This window comes from Aedes albopictus, chromosome 3, assembly GCF_035046485.1.
Source record: "Aedes albopictus strain Foshan chromosome 3, AalbF5, whole genome shotgun sequence".
NCBI classification, from domain to species: domain Eukaryota; kingdom Metazoa; phylum Arthropoda; class Insecta; order Diptera; family Culicidae; genus Aedes; species Aedes albopictus.
Genome location: NC_085138.1, coordinates 397,914,424 through 397,921,139, shown reverse-complemented (window position 1 = coordinate 397,921,139; position 6,716 = coordinate 397,914,424). Strand labels below are relative to the sequence as shown.

Below are 6,716 nucleotides of genomic sequence, written 5' to 3'. Positions count from 1 at the left end.
AAATAAGAAGATCAAATGCGCTGGTTTTGTTTACGAAGAGATTTGTGCCCTCGAAATCGTGAGTAGGTGCCTAAGTCGGCCATCGTGGCGGCCATCTTGGGATTCTAACAAGTCTGTCCTTAAAGGAATTGCATTCTTTCAGACGGGCGGCGTGGTGGTCTGGCTCGTATGCAGAAATCCTAGTGTCAATCGCTGGCCCGTCTCTTCGCCCTTACTTTGCATCTTTCTATGTACTTTTTTCTCCTCTCTGCATATAAAACTGATGTGCCTATCCGTTCATAGTCATCGCCAGAACCAGAGACGGGTTGAAAAAAGCCCTTTCTCTTTCTTCCAACTTCCACAGCACAGTGTCAATCTGTCAGATAACGCCTACAACTTATGCAATCAAGTGAACTGTGCTGAGGACCTTCAGAATAATAAAACACTTAATTCTATCACCTTATGCCTAGCATTCACGCACCAATGTGTGAACCCTGCCAACCATAACCCACCAACACTCCGAAACCCGCATGAATTTGTACAGACGCAGAGGTATGCATATTGCATATTCGTGGCAGGCGTCATTGTCACCTATAAATAGAAGATCACCATCATTCACATACTGAAGATGGCTGCCAGTCGCCGGTAGATGTCTCATTGGTTCCTTGTATGAGTGTAGCTGGTCTGGCGATTCTGTAGTAGAATCTACGGGCGGACAATCAAGCTCACGCTCTGCCCAAACTCAAAGGAATCTCATTATTTCACTATTCGACGTTTTGTCACTTAGACGTTTTGTCTTTCAACGTTTTGTCACCCATTCGAATTTATTGCTGTGTGCATTTAAATGCAAATATCAAATGCGGGACCACCAAATGCGGTAAGATTTTCTAACAAGTAACCCGATGTCAGTGGGAGCTTTTGAATCCTAGGTTGGTGGTGATATTGGCTATATGGTTGCTACGTTGCCTTTGGTAACATGTGTTACCGCGTTTGAAGCGCATTTGGGCACCGTTTGCATCTTGAACGCACACAGCAATACTAGACCTCACGGTATGATTACGCTAAGTAAAATATTCGAGCAAACTTCATGTATTGTATGTTTCGTGAATGTCGTAGAATGGGGGAACACTGATCAGCTGGACCCTCCTCATTAATGTTTAAACAATTTTATTACATATGGGACTTGATTATGGGCCGTTAGAGGCGGCAGTCGTCTTGCCGTATCGTAAGCCTAAGAGTGGGGGTTCGATTCCCGCTTCAGTCGGTGGAAACTTTTAGTCAAACGAAAAATTCATCTCTGAGCCACTGGGTGCGTTGTCCGTTGTCTAGAGTAAGTAATATGTGTTCAGTATGTGCAGTCTCTGGCTGAAAACGGTGTGAATTGTGTTTCTAAATAAAATAAAATAAAATTTCTGGGACATTAAAAGCACCCTGAATAACAGAACCATTTGTTTTTTTTTTGTTTCCTTCTAGCTATTTCGTGTAAACCCGTTAATGCCCAAGGTGTCTCATAATTCAAAGTTATATTCCAATAAACTAACAATGATTCCACAAAAATTGGAAGTTTGTGTTGTATACAACACACTATAGTTAAAAAAAAGTAAAATATAGTCCTTCAAGTCTCTCCAATGTAGTTCTGGCTCCAAGTCCTAAACACCTGATAATTACACTAGTTTACAGCATTTTTGAACTCGGTAAGCTGATGATCGTTTTTAGTGCAGAATCATGCCCTGCGTTCAAAAGCACGAAGAAAAAAAATTACAGTAGAGCGGAAATTTTTTAGACTTTCCATACAAGGCTGATGATTTGTAATCGATTTTTGTTCTATTGCTAAGCAAAGTCACTCACTTCACACATCTCATTCTCCGTAATCAATGCTCTGATTGGTCTGATTTTTTTTTACCGTAACTTACCTACATATGATATATCAAATAAACGTCGAGAAAGAATTTTTAAATTGTTTTTACTTATTGAATAAAAAATACATTTCTCCATCTATTTTTGGAAATTTTGCTTAAGGAGATTGTCCCCAAAACTCGCCCTTATCTTGAAATTCATCAACCTGACACAAAACCTGCCTTCAGATGATCGAATGGTATTATGATCAGTTTTTAGTTTATGGAAGAAGATTAAGGGTCTGTGTCAATTGGCGAATTAAAATTAATTTTTACTTAAATTTGACAGTTCAACACTTAAACTTGGCAGTTCTTCCAAGGAAATAATTATCGAACTGTCAAGTTTAAGTGAAAATTAATTTTAATTCGCCAATTGACACAAACCCTAAGAAATGGATCAACAAAACGCAAATTATTTGAATTTTAGTAAATTTCATATTTTAAAAAATTGTAAAACTCGATATTGAGCTAAAACTCAAAAACTGTTCTACTTAAAAAAAATTGAAGCACGGTTTCGAAATTGTGCTTCAAAAATTTTGGTCGTTGACAAAAGTTCACGACTTTCGTTTTATTTTGTAAACTAGTGTTATTTCTGGATCTATTTCAGCACAATTTTCAAACTATCGTTGTTTTCTGATCCGTATGGATACAATTCATCATTAATGGGTGGAAGAGAGGATATTTTTTCAAGAAGAATAGAAAATGACTATCAGATGACATCATGGTTTACTCGAGATATACAGGTGCATCAAATAGCGAATTGCTGGGCAGAAATCCCAAAAGGAATTCTGAAGGACTACAAAGTGGAATCAAAGCAGGAATTATGAAAAGTTCAGAGAGAAAACGCTGAAGGGATCCTGGAAGTATTCCTCGAAAGAAACTCGTTAGAATTCCTGGAAAGATCCCAAAAGTAATCCCTGGAGGAAGATTCCCCTTAGAAGTCCCGTGTGGGATCTCTTAAAATAACAGATGAATATTCATAGAGAATTCCTGATGGGATCCTTAAAGAAATCAGGGAAGGAATTCCGACTGGAAGCTCAACAGCAGGCCCGTACTCAGAAGTGGCGCAAAGGGAGGTGTTACGTGAGAATGTAGCTTGCGAACCCCTGTGCAGTGTCGGAGTTGGTTGTCTATACATGTGTATTGTTTTATACTTCGTGTTTTCTGTCAGTCCCGTCCTGTCAAATATGTCACACAAAAGAATAAGTGAAAACAAGGCACAGAATGGGCGCGTATAGATTATTAGAATTTATATGTGAAGAAATCACCGAAGTTGTAAGTGTTTTAAATGTTTTTATGTTTTAATATAATGATAAAGCATCATTACAGCTTTGTAGCATGTGGCAAATGGTACAACTTAGCGTTTTATTTGCCCTGCTAAAAGGACGGTGCCCATACATGCTCTGTTCTCAACAGGAGGGGTTATTTCCAATTTTGGCAAAAGGTGGAGGGGCACCTAGTGTATGAAGCGTCGGTAATGGGGATGGGGGGGGAGGGGGGTTAGCCCAACCCCCACCTTGTGCACGGGCTTGCTCGACAGGAATCCCTGAAAGAATAATTGAAGATATCCCTTGATTCTATGATTCTATGAACGACGACTGTAGATGTAGGGTCTTGTACCATTTGGGCAGGTGTACCTGTTTTGAGCACTTGCCGCTATAACTAAGTTAATTTCGAACGGATTGATTTGAATTTTTGTATAGAGCTAGGCACGTGCAAGAGCTAACTCTATACAAAAACTCAAATCAAACGGTTTGAAATTGACTTAGTTATAGCGGCAAGTGCCCAAAATAGGTACACCTGCCCAAATGGTACAAGACCCTACTTTAAGGTTATGGTTAATTGGCGATTCAGTAATCAAATTGATTGAATACGATGATCATTTCATCCAACGTTTCGCTTTCTATGAAAGCTTCTTCAGGGAATCAATTTGCATCGTTTTATCCGTCTAGTTTGAAGTGTTAAACGTTGAAATGCTAATATTGTTTGGGGTGGTAGCATTACGGAAACACTGATTTAATAGGGTCTTCTTTGGATGGATTATCTAGCTTAGAAGTGTGTCAAATGGCAAACGAAAAAATTATACAAATGGAGTCCTTAAAGAAGCTTCCATACGAACGTTTGGATGAAAATTCAATCATCGTTTTCAATCCATTTGATGACTGAATCGCCAAATTACCATAACCATAAAGACATCTCTTGAGGAATGCTGGTTGCCTAAAACAATCCAGTTTCGTGGTGGCTTGTCAGTCTTGACAAAAATAAAACACTATTTATGTTATTTTGTCCGACGTTTCGGTCCGTTTGGGACCTTCTTCAGGGACTCTGGAAATGTTTATTTATTAGTTGTAACATTTTTAATATTCGAGAAAACTTTCAATTTTTACCAATAGTTACAGTGTTCTCGTCCAGTGTGGTTCGGTAGAACCTGTAACTGTCGATTTGGTTCGAATTTCTGTCGGATACAAAAAGTGGTGCGTAATTTTAATTTTCACCCACGCAATTTGTCTCGGTGTACTTACTCCCGCACAATCGCAGCCAAATTGGATGCCCTATCGGGGGAAACTCGTTCCGAAAATTAGCACTCCGGAATTTAGAACGTACTTCGCAAACGATCACCATTGCTTTCCGTGTATCTTTGTGGTGTTCGTGTGGACTGTCGTGTTTTGGTGGTGTAAGTGACTAATAATTTCCCTACAGTGTGTGTGTGTGTTTACAATTTGTTTTGCTCGTTTGTTTTGCTCATTCGTTTCTACTTCTTCGGCTCTGTTGGTTGTTTCGGAGCAAATGCAGAACCCCGGCATACGCGACATGCAGGTTGTCCGTGTCCGTTCGTTTGTTGATCGTGTTCGGCGTGTTGTTGATGTGGCAGCTCTCGAGTATCAATAGGTTTCTCCCCCTGTTTGTTGTGTCTAGGATTTTCGTCTGGTCCAGCTTATAAATAAACATTTCCAGAGTCCCTAAAGAAGGTCCCAAACGGACCGAAACGTCGGACAAAATAACATAAATAGTGTTTTATTTTTGTCAAGACTGACAAGCCACCACGAAACAGTTTCGTAAAACAGTCGAACACACCAACGATAAAGCAATCCAGGCAGAAATCCCTAAAGGAATCCCGGAATGAATCCCTATAAGCATTCTGCGAGGAATATTTTGAAGATTCCTGCGGGGAGTGCCAGCTGGAAGCTCGATAGAAATCTCTAAATGAATCAAAGAAGAAATTCTTGAAGAAATCTCGAAAGGAATACCTTCAGGAATCTCGACACGTATGCCTAAGAGAATACCACTAAGATTCTCTGGATATATCTTGGCAGAAATGGGCACAAACAATGTTTCCATAGCTGTAGAACGTACACCCTAAGATCAGCTCGGTATTTTTCCCATCTTTTTACTGATTTCTCAACAGCAGATTTAACTTGGTACGCTCGGTTGTTTTTTTTTGCGGATATTCTGTAAATGGGCTACCGAGCTCAGATAATTAACTGTCAAAATTTACTGATGCACGGTAAATTACTATACTGATAACGGTAAATACCATAACCGAGTGTACCGAGATAAATCTGCTGTTGAAAACTCAGTGAAAAGATGAAAAAATGCTGAACTGAACTCAGTGAAAAAATTACTGAGCTGAAACATCTGAATCTTAGTGTGTATTTAATAACTTCAAGGCAATCCATTTTCGAAAAGAGGAGTAATATCTCTGTCTAGTAGTATCTGCACATTATGAGGGAAATACAGAATATAACTCAACTTTAAAAGAAGCTGATGGAACGGAACAGCAGTTACGGCCTTTTAGAAATGTTGTAAAATATTTGTAAGAATACCGGGAGAAATCCGTGAAGTAATCCCAGCAGGAATCTCTGAGGGAAGAATTTTCTAAATTAATCCCGGCAGAAATTCCTGAAGTAATTCCTGGAGGAATCCCGTAGGGAATATCTGATAGAATCCTTAGAGGGATTGCGGCAGGGATCTCGGCTGGAAGCTGTGCAGGAATCCCTGAACGAATCATAGAAGAAATCACGGAAGGAATTTTTGAAGAAGTTTCGAAAATACTGAAGCAGGATTTTTGAAGGAATGCCATCAGGAATTCCAGCACGAATACCTAAAAAAACATTTGGCAGAAAATTCTATTCTTTCACATTTATTTTCTGGAGGAATTCCTGAAGAAATCCAAGCAGGAGTTTTTAGAGGGATGTTTTCAGAAATCCCAAAGAAATCTTTGGAGGAATTTCAGCAAGAATCCCTGACAGTGCTGTTTCGGTGAAACAATAGCCAGTTACTCTTACTCAATGTTTCCAAATTTAAGCGCCCCTTATACTGGTACCGTGATTTCGGGTGAAATTGATCACTTTTCACAGTTTTTGGCTTCTTATTTTTGAATAGTTATCGATATGGTCAATCTCAATGCTTTAAAACAAGTACGATCACGGTTTTCATCAGTCAACGAGGTCGAAACTTTTACTGCAAATCATTTTATTGCAATAAATATCATTTAAAGTAAAAAATCAGAAATTTTAGTTTCGGGGTGGAATTGATCAGTCAGTGAAATGCCTTTGTAAGTGATGAAAATATTTTTTCCATCTAAATTACCCACCCCAGATTTCTAAAAGCTATGCGAAACTTTTACAAGTTTAGTAAGTTTTAAATTATTTAAACTAAAAGTTTAATAAATCCAAGGAAAACGCCTGAAAGGATGCAATGTTCATACTAAATAAGTCATTACTTCAGGAAAAGTACAATTTTATGCATAAATTTCAATATTTTTAAAAATTTTGATGACGGAATCGGGTTTAGCGAATACTTGGCAGCTATAATCATTCATTCGAATATTTATTCCATGTG

At 38.6% G+C, this 6,716-nt stretch overlaps 1 long non-coding RNA gene across 1 annotated transcript; it reads right to left on the bottom strand.

The window, feature by feature from the left end:
• Window positions 1-4,104: 4,104 nt before the first annotated feature.
• LOC134291928 (uncharacterized) lies at window positions 4,105-4,766 on the bottom strand. The gene is made up of 3 exons (XR_009999351.1): window positions 4,397-4,766; window positions 4,262-4,329; window positions 4,105-4,199 (listed from the first exon to the last, which is right to left on the bottom strand). It is a non-coding gene; the product is annotated as an uncharacterized LOC134291928 (long non-coding RNA).
• Between the last annotated feature and the right edge of the window lie 1,950 nt (window positions 4,767-6,716).